This window comes from Ochotona curzoniae, unplaced genomic scaffold, assembly GCF_017591425.1.
Source record: "Ochotona curzoniae isolate NIBS_2020 unplaced genomic scaffold, NIBS_Ocur_1.0 contig_430, whole genome shotgun sequence".
Taxonomy (NCBI): Eukaryota; Metazoa; Chordata; class Mammalia; order Lagomorpha; family Ochotonidae; genus Ochotona; species Ochotona curzoniae.
In genome coordinates, this window is record NW_024466219.1 from 10,394,527 (window position 1) to 10,410,506 (window position 15,980).

Genomic DNA, 15,980 nt, shown 5'->3' on the forward strand with positions numbered 1-15,980 from the left:
ATAAACTTCCCTGTTGCTATCCCACCTGACCAGAAAATCCAGGCATGCAAGAAACTAGGTGTGCGTTTTCCAGTATTGTTATAAAAGTGTAAATGCCAATGGCTTGTGTGCTGCCACGTCCCTCTGTGTTTCCTTTTTATCCATTCTGCACCTGTTTGAGGACCATGCTGTGGATCCCGTGGTCAAATCTTACTCTTTTTATAAAGGACATACAGAACACATATATCACAAAGAAGTATTTGCCAAAACTAGTGTCCTTTTCACTGAAGGCTGAACACATGATATAAATTGCATAAATGCATGGAAAGACTTAGATTGAAAAAGTTCAAGAACAATATTACTGCTTTTAATAATCTTCCAAAGATGGAACATCTGTTGATTGCGACAGTCAAATGTGGGGCCACAGTTGCATTCATTGTTCAGTGAGCTTGCCCACACAGTTCAACCCACCGACAGCAATGAATGTTGATTGTGACCTTGTTAAAAAACAGTCTCTTCATGGCAAAAGAGGTGGTCCCGGTGTGTCTTGTCTTGGTCTCCTGCCTTGAGCAAATTCCGAGAGCCACGAAGCAGATCATGGTTAGCCATAGGGTACAATCAACGGTCGATGGTTTTGATTTTAATTTCAAACTCACCGACAGCGTTGAATGTTCACTGAAGCAACCTGTAGAGTCTGAATTCGGCTGACTTTCATAGTATCCACAAGTCGGTGAAGGGGTGGGAGACAGAAACAACAGAGGACCTTGAGTTGTACTTTTTACATGTTGTAAGCAAATAGTAAATAATAAGACAGAAGAGAAGTACGTGCATGAGTCCTCCAAGCAAGAGCTTGGCAACACTCCACATTTTATGAGAGAAAAAGATCTGTGTCATCGAACTACAAAATGCCTATCTTGGCCTACTTCCAAAGACAAGAATCTCTTACTGTTCATGACAGGGAGAATTTGTTATTCAAAGCAGTTTAATGTATCAAATGAGTATCTTATAATTTCAATCCCCTTATGCTTATAGTGGGTAAACTATGGGATCTACATTAATGGCATGGAAATCACATAAAATGCTGTTATTTTATCAAATTAATGTCAATATTACCTTATTATAATATACATTCAATGTTTTTTATTCTGTAGGATTTTAAAATTGTTTTCTAAAAATGTTATTTAGAACATGTTGAACAAAGCATACATGAAGAGATACGCTTATGACACTGAATTCCTTAATATAGTGAAAGAGAAACAGAACCTATGTATGTTACAAAACCAATCATTTCCCATTTATTTTGATAAAAATAGGCCTAAAAAAGTATTGAGGATAAGTAGGTGGGGGTTTTTCTCACATCACTCTTTCCTAAGAGTAAGTGATGATGGATATTTATTTTTAAACTACTGTGAAACCCACACACTGTAACTTACTGTAATTATATATCACAAATTAAAAGAAAAGTCACTTTGAAATCTCAAAACCAGGATACAAATATCACTATACTATATACTCACCTGGCCTCCAAGATGGATACAATCATCTGTGGATGAGACAACCGACAATCCTATAGAACACCATTGGTGGAGGACTTCATGGTGTATTTAAAAACAAGACAACTGTCCTTGGCATGCTAGTGAAACTTACACTGTAAATTCCTGTACGTTCTGATATTTCATCCACTTAGAGCACTCTAAAGACAGTAATTACTTACTCTCTTCTGCATAAAGTGTTAACATGGAAACTCGCAATGATTTTGTTTGGAGTGGCAGGGATACAGGAGCTAGTGGTACCACGTACTAAGGCGACAGTCATAGTAGCACAGAAAACCATGATTAATCTGAATTTTACAGTGCTTAGTGATTTTGAAATAAGCAGTTTTTTCTTTTCCAAAAGAATACAGGGCTTGAGGATAAAGTACTTATCACAAGGCATTTCTCTGTTACTGCAGGAAAGAGTATAACGGGAGTAAGGACTCGTTTGCTTGCATTATTGGTTAAAATGGAAGGCACCTTACTCCTGCACTGTTGTCTGCCTGCCATCGTATTAGCATCAAGTCAATATACACCTGTTCTCACTCATGCCCATTCCTCTCTTGTTACATCTGCTAACATCTGTACAGTAGAATTGTGACAAAAGTTTCTAGACCATGAAGTTTTGCTTTAGCACAAAACATACATTTGCCAACTACTAGGCAATGCTCTAGAGCAGGCCAATTAATTGCAGTGCATAAGCATGTCATTATTAGCTTTTGAAAGCATGCTCCTTGAAATTTTTTGCAGAATATTATTAACTTAAAGCCAAAAACTTTAAATGCTTAAAATAAGAATCTTAAATACAGGTAACTTAAAATTTATGATTCTTACAAAGTTTGTAAATCAAAGATCTATAGCTATATGAAATCACAATTGCTCATAAGAGAGCAATAGTAAATACAATAATTACCTCTTCCTTGCTTCCCCAAATGAAGCTGGGTGCATGTTAACAAAGCCACAGTCTGTTGAAGATAACATATTGTCTCTTAATGGTTCCAAACGCCTACAATGGAAATAAGACCTCTGTGTTCTTGCTTGCATTAATTCTAGTGTCCAGGAAGAGAATAAATTTCTAGATTTTACATTGGAAATTATTTTTTGTCCAATACTTGCTGTGTGATTCATGTAGCTGTCTCTTAATTCATCTGGACTTTTAGCCACTCTCCCCTATCTTCTCTTCCACTTCTATATGGTTGTGATCTTATCCTTCCTCTACGTTATCTATCTTCAGAACATTGAAATTCAATATTACTGGGAAGCACATTTTTTGTAAGACTGTGGGGTGTTTATTTAGCATATATTGTTCATAAGCCCACAGGTGTAAGTGAGTGGCAGGGACGTGAATTCTTGCACAGTTCTCCTTCACTGAGGAGAGCCACAAGCCAGGACCACTTAGTATCTGCTTTACGTGGCACCTTGCACCTCTCTCCTGGATTTTGGAGAGTGGTGTGGGCAGGATAGAGCCAATTTACATCAAGGCCAGATTTATTTTAGCTGCTACTTTTCCACCTTAGGCTAGTGGGGACATTAAGTATTTCAGCTGTGCTTAAGGTTAGTAGGTCATAAATAAACCAAAGTTATTTGCTTTGCTTTGAACAAGAGGACTACAGAATACACGAAATGCCACTTTGAAACAAAGCACACTCTAACACGAGTTGACAGAGGAACATGAAGAAGCAGTGCAATGTGCCCCAGTAAAAGGCCATGGGGATTTGGGATGTTCAAGTTGTCTGTTTTAGAAATAGATGATGTATCTTGCTTGATGACCTGTGTTTAATTTAAGTGACTGTCCCTGCAAGTCCTTCCAGAGGGCAAGTGTGTGAACTAGAGCGTCTCAACGTCAGTCTCCAGCCTTCGCCCCGGCCTGATGCCTTGACCTAAATTGGGCCTGTGGGCACCGATCTGGACAGAAGTAGAGAGACCAGACTGCTAGCAGGCACCTTCTCGTCTTCATTCCAGCTCACATCCTCAGAGCCATAGTTTTGTTACAACTCTTTTCTATCACAGAAATGATTGCTTTCTTTTTTCAAGTTTAATTTGTATTTTGTGTATTTATTTATTATTTATTTATCGTTTTGTTTAAAACAGAAAGAGAAAGGAGAGGGGAAGAGCAGCTCCTCCCACTGGCTCACTTCCCCAAGGCTTACACAGCTGGGGCTGGTCCAGGCTTGAAGCTGGGAGCAGGGTGCTGAATCCTTCCCATATGAATGACAAGAAACTGCCTACTTGAGAGGCATCACCACTGCCTCCCAGAGAATCTGCACTGGCAGAAAGCCAGACTCGGAAGTCACGGCTGGGTCTTTGATGTGGGGTGTGGGTGTCTAAACCAGCATCTTTACCACTGAGCCAAAGGCCACCCCAGGAAGTGAACCTTTTCAAATACTAAGAAGTGAAAAAAAAAAAATTCCATTAAACAAATACCACTGCTGCTCGCTGCTCGTTAGTTTGCAAAGGAAAGAACAATGCTTCTGAAATCCGTCATAAACGAAATTCCAGCTCAACTGTGATTTGGGGTTCCCAAGATGCCTTTCTCAAGGGTGTCTCCATTTCTTTAGAGGATTTCCTTCTCCGCCAGGGCATGAAGTTTCTGAGGATGTTGCCGTACTGGCACTTACACCTTCCCAATTACAGTTACAGTGACCAATACCAAAACTCCTTCGGGGTAATTACAGTTGTAGTTATTGGGGTTTCCGGCAGCTTAAAAAGGAGCAGGAACATCAAAGAGGTCAAAACTGACTCAATACAACAGAAAGCCAAGCTGAGAACTTGGACATGGCTTTCCATTGAGCAAGAAGGAAAATTAGGGCAAGTCGTGCCAGGGCTTGGCTCGGATTAGACAGCTTTTACTATCGAAATGTTGGCATCCAAGACCCCTCTGCTTAATAATTCTGTTTCCCAATAGCTTTGTAATTACTGATAACCCTTGCTCCCACTGACAGCAAAAGGGCTGAAAATTTCTGGTTTTCTGTCCCTGAAAACTGTGGAAATTAAGTAGTACTTACTTTATAAAATGTCTTGCACATTTGCTTTGGAGAAAGGGAGAATTTCCAGCACAACCTTTGGACCATTCGGTAAAGTTACCAATGATCAAAAAAAGGGAAAAAAAAGCACTGATTGATTTCAGTATACATATTAACTAAATTCACATATAAGAAACTCATAATATATATAGGTTGTAAGTGATTTAAAAGTGATTTTCATGACAAATGCATTCATTTGACATTAAGCACTGAACATTTGAAAAACAGCTTTCAAAGAGTTGGTTAAGTACTACCATCATTGCACTCTATTTCTGTTAGGTACAAAAAGACATAAATTATTATATTTGTTTAAAACTGTATATAAACTCAAGTATTTAAAAAGCCTAATCAGAAAAATAAGAATAACCATAACTACAATAAAACATCACTTTTGCATTTTTTCATTTGCATGAAAGGGAGGGAGGAGGGAAGGAAGGTAGGAGGGAGGGCAGAGGGAGAGAAGAAGGGAAAGAGGAAGGAGGGAGGGGAGAAGTGATCGCCCATCTTGATTCACTTCATTAATGCTCCCCAAAACTTGGAGCTGGGACCAATGCCAGGTCTTCCATGGGAGTGGCAGTGACCCAAGCACTTGAACCATCACCTGTTGCCTCTTAGGGTTCTCCTTAGCAGGAAGCTGGCATGGAGGAGTTGGGGCTAGACTCACATGTCCCAGTTAACATCATAACTGCACACACCAAAGGAATGTCCCAGGTCTTTGAACAATAGCCCACATTCTCTCTCTTTCTCTCCATGATCTCTCTGCCTCTCCAATAAGCACAAGTGAAAAGTGAGTGAGCATTTAGCCCAGTGATTAAAATACACCTTTGACACATCGAGGCGCCTGGGCTGAAGTGTTGGATGTACCTCCTAATTAAGTTTCCAGCTAATGCGGACCATGGAGGGCAGACTTCCCGTTGATCATAAAGAGGGGCTCTGAGGGCCCCAGTCCTGACCCAGTCACTACTGGACTTGGCATCCAGAGAGTGAATCAGCAGAAGGCAGCTGTGTGGGGGTGATGGTGTGTGCTTGTATGTGACTATGTATGCATCTACCTCTCTCATATAATGAAAAAAAAATCTTAAAAGTTGCTCACAATTTTTCGCTTTTGATTTCCCTACTTTTCTTATTCTAGTCATTTATTGTCACATTCTGAATTTCTGCTGCATATTAATCACAGCAATCAAAGAGGTGCCCTTTTTAATAGAAATAACAAAGTGAGACGATGCATCTGGATTCTGCTGCTCAGCAGTGTCCCGGGTAAAGTCAGGGTGAATCTAGGGCTCAAACTTCAGAAGGGAAATCCATCACCTATGAATCGCACATCCCTGTGGGTGCCACAACAGTGCCCAGCCAACTGGGCTGCTGCAAAGAAGTACAAGGGTGCTTGGAAAAGCTCATGGGAAACTATGTAAAGCATACGTTTATTTGGGTGAAAAAAAAATCTGAAACCCAAGCATACTTATATGATAATATGCATTTTCCAGGAATTCATATTTGAAGCTTTTTTACATAAAGAGAACTGATTGATTTGATGCAGTTCATCTGTTCAGTTTTATTCTCCCGATGATATACTCTCTAGCTTTCCCTTCCTCCCCTTTTCTTTCTTTTAATTTTGAAAATAACATACTTTCAATTTATCTTGTTGCTCGCAGCGATGGAAATCAAGCATGGGAAACTAAAAGTAATATATGTGTTAAAGAAGATAATTATTTTCTGGGACAAATCTAATAGTCTTTGAAAAGAGACAGATCCCTTTTCTACACAAAGTGTTACAAACCACCAGAAACCTGAAAAGCATGACAACACTGCACTGTTATACTGTGTTATATTATAGGACAATTGTCTGTAATTGTGTCTAGAATATTGTAACGTTTTTCATTTTCTATGCTCAAAGTTCAATCTACAAATAAGTCTACTCAGATTTTCATCTGTGTTCTCCACTAAATGTGTTAATAGATTACCTAACTGTTTGGGGAAGATATCATGGATGTATTTCTGGCTTTGTGGTTTATACAAGCATCTGTTCCTTCATTCAACAGGATGCCAAATGTTTTTCACATCAATCTGTGTGAAACAATGTATGTGACACTATTTTCCATCAGTTTTTAGTAAGTATTGAGTCTTCAGTTAAAAAAAAATGTTTGAGTAACTAAGATGGAGGCACTACGAGATTAAAAAAAAAAATAGCAAGCAAAAAAAAATGCAAAGGAAGACACGTGGAAATTAGTTTTAATGTATGATGCAAAAAATAGTTGCAATACCTTGTTCATTTCTGCTTACACATAGGCAATTTTCAATCAGTTAGCAGAACCTGTAAAGTTTGAAGTGAAAAATTATCTCTTAAAATTTATTTCTTATGCTTCTAACCTTATATAAAGTAATATTTTTGGAAAATCAGAAAATACTCTGTTTTTCGTTTTGAGAGTTGATACCTTCCAAGGATTTTAGCGTGCTCTAGCAAAATTGCCTTGATAAGATTTCATATTTAAAAATAAATAACCTAAGTAAACTTGAATATGCAACAAACAATAACAACAACAGCAACAAAAAGGCCTTCTAAAATTTTCCTATTGCCAGCAGCTTACCATGCTCTGTCTCCATGGGTGACTTGTGGGCTGAGTAAAGATTCCAGTCGAAGGCCAAGACTCCATTATAGCTAAGTATCATATTTCTCAAGAAACCTCATGAAAATGTAGTACCTTAACTCAAGTTATTCATCAAATAGATGCCGTTAGCATATGTTCCTATTTTGAATGATTGATGCATTGATTTTGGTCTCTGATAAATTACCTCTAGTCTTAAGACCACATATTTTTTCTTTACAGTTTCTGCTCATTTTATATTACTATTATTTTGCTGAGTCACAGTTACAGTTATAAAGGGTTTAATACTTCCTCCAGTGTATATTTTAAGAGGACAAACAGGCAAAAATCTGGTGTTGGGGTTAAGAGTACATTTTGTTTTAGAAGATACTAACAGGTCAGCTGTTTGTTTTTTTTTTTAACAATATAATCATGGGACAATTTGATTTACTGAAATCATAATTAAGGAAAGAAGAGATAAAATATTTCATTCATATTATATTTTTACTGATGTCAGGGTATTCTTTATTGGACATGTGGTAATAAGCTAGATATCAACAATCTTAAAAATTAATTATATTTTTTACAACTTTGTCTACTTCATCAAAAGAGTCTTAAAAATTATGTGTGGAAACATGTTGCTAAAAGCAGATACAACCACTTTCCGGCTTTGGGCTAAGGTCAAGTGCAAAAGCAGATGTTTACACGGGGCTGTGAGAGTGAGCTTCTTTACAGCAGGGCGTTTCCTTCCATCCGGATTTTAAAAGCTTCACTCTTGGGCAACTTTTCTAAAACGAGAATATATTGGTAGAAAAAAAAAATAAGCGACATAAACATCCAGAAATATTCTGTGGTTAATGAAAGTCTGTCAGAGATGGAGGTAAACCATCTTTGACATTGTTGGTTAGAAGTGGAAAACAGTAATTTCATTTAAACAGTTTTCATATTTTTTTTTTAAATTATAGGAACAACCTCTGTTATCAGTAATGCAGCTGGAAGACACTCAGCTCCTAGGAAATATAACATGTTACTACACTGTATTTTTCAGAATGATTCCACTTGAACTTAGTTTAAAAACCACTTCTCTCCCTCTCTCTTATTTCAATCATAATTGTTATTAGAGATCAGGGCAAAGGAAAACTACAACAGCCATTTTAGAACTGATCTCAACAATTTATTTACCATTAAAAACACAGTTGCTTTGGTGTTTATATTTTTAAATCAGTGAGCATATGAACTGGATAATCTTGGATCAAAGTCCATCTAAGGTCCTTTCTTATATATCCCCCCCGAAACACCAATTAGTACACTACTCTTCCTAGTTTCCTGTCTTAAAACAGCTTTTAGTGTTGCCTGCTAGCTGTTACCCAGCTGCAGCATTCCAACCAGGAAGCCAATGCACCTTGGCCGTGTATGAACTACAGAAATGCAAACATAGCTCAATTTCTTTTGAATAAAGGTCTGTAAATGCATAGATTTTCAGCATCATGTTTGGTTATTTCAAACGTTTCAGACATAGGTAAGTATGTACCTCAAATACTTTATGGAAGAAGTGATGATGACTGTGTAAATAAACATATCATTCAGTCAAAGAAAGAAGACAGAGGTATTTATTTTCAAAAGATAATGAATGACATCTCCAATTCTTACAGACTCAAAAAACATGAAATCATCTGGAATACCATTCAGCTAATCCTGGAACTCTCTTGTGACTGCCTCACACTTGCTTTTTAGCACTCTATGAACACGTTGGATTAGCTTCCATTTTGAACACTTGTTTGATTTCTAGTTGTGAGTAAGAAATGTTTTCCAAAAGTTTACAAAGAGACAATTATGTTGTATGTACTCTGGGTTCTAAAAGCTATCAGAGGATTCTAGCTGTTCATTAAAATGAGAGGGGACTAAGATAGCATAATTAAGGGCTGGTGTGATAAAACGACATACTCAGAATTCTAATTCCATTGCTATAGATTTTCACTGGAGAATTCTTTCTTACAAACGGAAGAAGGGCTTGGCGCCTTGGCCTAACAGCTAAAGTCATTACGTTGGACGCGCCGGGATCCCATATGGGCGCTGGTTCTAGTCCCACTGGCCCTGCTACCCATCCAGCTCTCTGCTTGTGGCCTGGGAAAGCAGTCAAGAATGGCCCAATGCCTTGGGATCCTGCACCCACATTTGGGAAGCAGAAGAGCTCCTGGCTCCTGGCTTCAAATCGGCACAGCATCGGCCATTGTGGCCACTTGGGGAGTGAATCATCAGATAGAAGATCTTCCTCTCTGTCTCTCCTCCTCTCTATATATCTGACTTTGCAATAAAAATAAATAAATCTTTAAAAAAATTTTAAAAAGATTAGGAATTTTCACCAAGGTGTCTCTTCTTTTTCTTTAGTATATTGCTGCATTAAACTAAGAATTTTTACACTCCAGTACAAATTGAGCTTACATATCATTCCAACAATATTAAACTATCATGTTTAATACATTATTTTTCAAAAACTTTAACTACCTGGAAAGACATGTGAATCTTATGAAAAATAAAATATTTCGACACTCATACAAAACAATGTTCATCGATTCACTAGGTCCTACTCCATGAAAGGCCTCTGCTAGACCAAAGAAGACTTTGTGAAGGGATATATCTTCTTGTATTCAAACCCAAATTTACCTTTAATTGTGAGTTTACCCCTAAATGTCCACATTCTTGAACTGCATACTATTCCCTTTTGGAGGAGAGTTCCGATTAAAATGACTTTCCTATTCCTTTTCTTGAGTTTTTTGAACTGGATCCTTAGGGCAGACATGCAAGGAAGCTGACTCTTTTTGTAATAAGAGCTTTATGGATAGGTCACTGACCGTAAAGGAGAAAGCTGGGAATGGCTCAGGAGCTGCGTCTCTGACACCCACATGGGAGACCCAGAGTGAGTTCCAGGCATTTAGAACTTCAGTCTGGTCCTTTCCTGGTCCTTGTCAATTTGGGAGAAATAAACGGTAGATTGGAATTTTTCCCTACAGGTCTCTCTCTGCCTCCCAAATAAGTAATACATAAATAAAATCCAACTTACATCAATGTCTTCAGGATTAGTAAATATTCTTCCATTGCTTTGTGGCCTCTTGGTTAACCTCCAGTATACCTTACTTGTTGAGATCCCCACCTCCTTACAGCTTGAGGTCATCACCTTATGACTAAAGCTTCATTTTTAATGTAATGTTGGATTTCTGTTGATTGGACAAAAGAAGAAGTTCTGACCAATAAGCAACAAATTTAATTATATAATCATGTAAAAGGCTAAGCATCCCCCAATAGTTTCAAACATGTTGACTAACTTGAACGATTCAATTAGTTTCTTTCCAAAGCTTAGAGCTGTCTGCATGGAAGACACCTTTTATGTAATGAGTTTTAAAGACAAATTTTCCCATTCTGGAGAGAGAGTTATAAAAATGTATATTTTTAGGTTCTTCAGGTTATTTTTAGCTTTTCTGATAAAAATGGAAAATAATTTTGGCAATAGTATTTCAAATATCCTCTTGAATTTTATTTCTTCTAAGGCAAAAATATACATGAATGAGATATTTTTACTTAAATACTCACATTCTCAACCCTAAGTTCTGCCAAGTAATGTTATAATCATGTACAGAATTTTGCTAATGTATACTGTCTTTGGAACAATCAGAAAATACCATTTATTTACTCAAATGGTGAGACTATATCAAACCAATCAAACCAGTTTCATGCACTATCTTTTAAATACTTTTGAGCTAGCATATTCTCTCATAGTGCACTGGAAACATTTGGGAGACTTCCAGAGAGAGAGAGATTATCATCTCTTTGGGATAAAATTTAATATCTCAAAGCCAAAAATGTCAATTGGAAACAAAATATATCGACAAATAAGCTTTCATTTCTATTGTGGGAAGCAGCTTGAAGCGTTGGCAGAAACAAGGGCAAGAGGCTCCGTTTTCCTCTGCCTTTAAATATGACTTTGACATTAGCTAAAATAACATAGTATTAAATTATAATTTTGTGAGGCATCTTACTGGGTTGGACAGTAAATGTTAAAATTAGATGTATGTTCACTTTTACAATTTTAGAATAATTTGACAGAAATAATCGTATTAAAATATACAGAGCATGCTGAGAGATTCAAGACAGATGTCTCTTCAAATTCAGTCTATTCACATGCTTGTAAATAGCATATCTTTTCAAAACCTGACATTTCTTCCTCTGGACTCACATGTGACTGTGGGGGAGGGGGTGCATTTTATTTGAATTTCTACATTTGGAGAAACTACACAAGACTGAGTCTTTGCATTTATTCCACATATGTCAAAATGTTTCTATTTAAAGGAACATATCAATAAATAATGTTTATTGATTTGTTTGAAGATGATTCATTTTTACGTCATGCATGTACTGCAGAACACTTGCTCAGCCCTCTCTCCTTGCTTGTCAGATTTTTGATGATTTTAGATACTGATAAATACGTAACAAAGTAGATATCGCAGCATTTTCCAAACCTTTTTTTTTATTTTCCTGCAGGAATACAGTAGAAATTGGAGGCTACATCAATTGTCTTGTGAGTGGTTTTATATTCTGATGTGAAAGTCCTAGTAGAGTGTAACTCAGACAGTTGTTACAAAATCTTGGAAACATCAGGGAGTCTTCTGCAAGATTCTGAAGTTCATATTTCCTAACTGGAACAACTCAACAACTCATTCTTTCTTAGCTTAAGAAGTAAATATAAAAACCAAAGGCTTTGTTTCCATTACTAGTTCAGCAATTACCCATCAAAACCCAACTTCCATGGAAAGCCACACTTGCCTGACATTTTTCTTTATTATTATTAAAATAGAGATAGGGAGAAAGGATGGGGGGATGGAAAGAAGGCAATGGAAGGAAGGTGGGGAGAAGAGGAGTCCTCTCCCAGCTTAGTGCCCAGTGAACGTTGCTACTGGCCAGACAAGGCAAGGCCACAAGCAACAACAAACAGAAGGGCCAAGTCAACATGGACTTCCAATCACATTTTCATTTAGTTTTCTGAGATTTAATTCCTGCCTCAGTTTTGAGACTCTAGTCACCAACTCTTTAACATGCAGTTAGTTAGTGGAGACTTGCTTGGTCCGTAGCTTCAACAATAGCTTTGTCAGGATGGAATTTGATCTGATTTGGTTCTCTTGTATTATTCTACATCTGTAGAATTGTGTATTCAGACAACTGGATAGTGCCTGCATGTCTCATTCACTGAAAAGTTGCATTTATGGCAAAATAAGAGGATACACTGACAAGTTTATGGAAAATGGGATTAAGGATAGCTTTATTTTAGTACAAGACATTTGAAATTATATGTATGAATCAACTTTGTTAAGTTTACAGCAAATGCCTATCATGGCATTTTTGCATGGATTTCTTTTATATCAACCCTTAATTTCATTTCCCACAAACATCTTAAAGTATCCTAGTATATACTATTTTAACAAAACACTTTATCTTATGAAAAGAGAAACACACAATTCAGCTATTTTATGTTTTTTTATTTTTTGAAAGAAGATTAATATAAGCAATAGCTACCCATTAAAACCTGTGTTATATTTCAGGTTGAACAACTTTGACTTAAAATGATTGGTTCAAAGAGAATGTAAATTTAGATTATTTTCCATTTATTTAAAACCCAAGAATATGTACTCTGTGATAAGAAGAAATCTTAAGATTTAAGTCTAAAGTTAAAAATTATCTCAGTAAGTAATGGCAAACAACTGTTCAAGTTAATTATATTTGTTTAATTATAACAATTATTCTTTTATTTTCTATTAGAGTTGCTAGCACTTAAATTTTCAGGGTTTTTGTTTTTTTTTGTTTGTTTGTTTATATCATTTTTAATCATGTCTATTTAGTAAAAGCATCAATAGTAATTAGAAAACTGCCTTAAAAATCCCATAGAAAATTTAAACCCAGAGCCTGTAGACCATGAATAATCTGATTTCATTTCAAATCATCACTTCCTCTTCTTTCAAACACTCAAAAAATCTCAAGAGTCACATCATAGTTCTCTCCTCTACCTTCAAAATCGATTTTTATCCTAGGTCTTGTTGCATGTTTTTGGAGTTTATTTCTATTTTATTTTACTTCCTTGATAGCACTTGGGTTTTTGTGTCTCATTAGAACAATTCCTACTCCTCCAGTGACTTTTCTGCCTGATTTGTTTCCTTCTTGACCAGTAGGAGATTGTCGGACTCTAAGCTGCGCAGTTCTGAGCTATGGACAACCCTCCTTCCCGCTCTCAAAGAGCCGCAGGCAGACACATTTGATCTCAAAATGTCACAAAATATAAATGACCATTCATGGTTTTTTTTTTTCCTGAGGAACAAGCACAGCTAATGGATTGTTTTCTTGCTTATAGCATTGTAGGACAGGGAGTTGGAAGCTGTTTACTTTGTAGCAAAACTTATCTCTTCTTTCATCCTTTCATCGCTCCTTGTTCCTTCTCCTTCCCTCTTCTCTTCCCACCCCTTGCCTTCTTTTCTTCACTTCTTTATTGCCCCACTGCTTCTTCTCTGCTTCCTTCTCTTCTTCGCCTTCTTCTCGAGGGAAATATTTACCTTATTTTTTAGTATTTTAAATGGAGAAAGACAAAGACTTGGATAGAGAAGTAGATTTTACCTACATATGTGTCTATTGAGAAGACTTTAGGTTTTTCTTCTCCTGATTTACATTTTCAGTTTTTAAATCATTATTCTAAGCAAACAAAATCTAGTGGATGCATTCTTACCTGCTTCTTTAGGCAATGCTTGAACTATTGCACATTCAGGATTGTTGTGCTTAGCAGTTTCCCTGTTGTTTTCTGTCCCCAAATCCAATCTTTCTACAACTACATATAAATCACACTCTTTGAATCATTCTACACCAGAACAAGAGAAAATGCGAAGTTAAACATCCATATCAAATCGTTTGTGGCAGAAAGCTCATTTCGGAAGTCTGCAATTCTCTGCAAAGTTTGGATGCATGTCTGCAACTGCAGCCCCTGCACGACCCTGCTCTTCCCACCGTGTTTAGGGCAAGGGCCAACGAGCAGAGCAAGGGACTAGCTGTTACTCTATGATTCTTGATAACTATGATTTAATAAGGAGATATCACAGAGAAATAAATGAAGTTCTAAGAGACAAACATTTTCTTGCTTTTTCAAACATGTAACTCAATGCAAGTAATTTCTCTGCATTAAATGAAAGATAAATAAAACTAAAAGGTCAGACAGAATACCCTTAATTTACCTTTCAATTGAAGAATAAGCTAAGTTAAAAGTAATTTTCCAATCAGGTGAGTCCTACTGTAGAACTCTGACTGCAGATTGCGCAGTGGCTGCCGCGACCCTCGCTGTCTCTAACCCAGGGCTGTGCATGGTCACGGCTCTCCCTTGGTTCCAGGCCCTTCAGTCTCTACCTAAAGCGTGGGATCAGGGTCCTAGTTGGCAGCACCCTTCTGAGTGCAGGGATTTGAAAGAACAGATGTAGCCTGAACATGCTGATTGTGGGGTGGGTTTGATTCTCTGCAGGAATATCCCTATGGACCTCTTAGCTCTCTACCAGTACTCTCAGGTAATGTAGCCAAAGGCTAACAGAATCATGTGCCTTAGGCTGCACGTTGTCCTTACCCAGGCACCCCTCTGGAGGAGGATCCACACAATCCACCAGAGATGGAAAACGTGTCTCAGTGGACAATGTGATGGAGCAGAGCCTGCCATAGCCATGGTCTACAGCACATGACTTGTTGTTCAAAGTGTGGAATGAGCTGGAACAAATGGAGCCTGTGCAGAGGCTCCACTCTCTGAATTATACAACAGCAACAAATTGTGGCAGGTAAAATTCAAAGAAGGAGAATCATGAACAAGCTCTTAGAATGATTGCAATGAAGTTGCAGAGCGGGTAGTGTGTCTAAGTGCTGTGCACTTTGGACAAGTAGAAAGAACTTAACATGTGTTTCCCACTGACCAATTTCTGCAACTCCATTTGCAACTAACTGCAGTTTGTGGTTTTCAATTGGACAGATGCCACTAAATATACCGGCTGTGCACTGTTACACCAACCATCGAACTAGGTAATGATGTTTACCTAAGAGAGTTTTTAAAAATCCCCTCCGACTTACGTTTTGAGTCTTTTGAGAAAGCAGTGTCTCCTTTCTCTAGTAAGAGTGAAAGAAGGTGCTGTGGTGCTTATTTAAAAATACCATTTCATAGGTAATGAGTTACTGAGTTATTTGAGGATGTATTCATTGCTCAAGAATTCCATCATATTTTGAAAATACTGGAAGACAAGCTGAATGTAGAAAATCTTAGGGAATTTCAATCAATAAGGTACATAATATTACCATTCATTCTTGCTTAGGATGAATGTAATTATCATTGAATTTTGGTTGAGATTATCAACAATAGTAGGATATTTCCTCAAAAGAAGGGCACTTTAAATATTCAAATGACCTTGCTAATACTTGCAATGAGGTTGGAAGTTGAAACAGTAGCTTAAGATAAACTAATCATGTGATTGGAAATTTTCTATTTTTATCTACTGATTATTTAATATCACTCAGTTATATATTATAACATAAATGTTCAAGAATTGGCAACATGGATAAGGACTCCAGCGTTTCAGCTTCCAGTCCAGTGCAGCTGCTGCATGTAATACACAGTAAATAAGAGAGGGAGGGAGTGAGAGAGACAGAGAGAGAGAGAGAGAGAGAGAGAGAGAGGCTTTCCATGTACTAGTTCACCATGAGAATGCCTGGGATCTAGGAATGCAATCTAACAGGAATCCAGCTCTCTGATCCAGCATCCTTGCCTCCTATGATGCATATTAGCAGGAATTGAGAGCGCAGCCGGA

At 37.4% G+C, this 15,980-nt stretch overlaps 1 long non-coding RNA gene across 1 annotated transcript; it reads right to left on the reverse strand.

The window, feature by feature from the left end:
• Positions 1 to 1,496: 1,496 nt before the first annotated feature.
• LOC121159812 lies at positions 1,497 to 6,875 on the reverse strand. The gene is made up of 3 exons (XR_005884449.1): positions 6,796 to 6,875; positions 4,517 to 4,571; positions 1,497 to 1,546 (listed from the first exon to the last, which is right to left on the reverse strand). It is a non-coding gene; the product is annotated as an uncharacterized LOC121159812 (long non-coding RNA).
• Between the last annotated feature and the right edge of the window lie 9,105 nt (positions 6,876 to 15,980).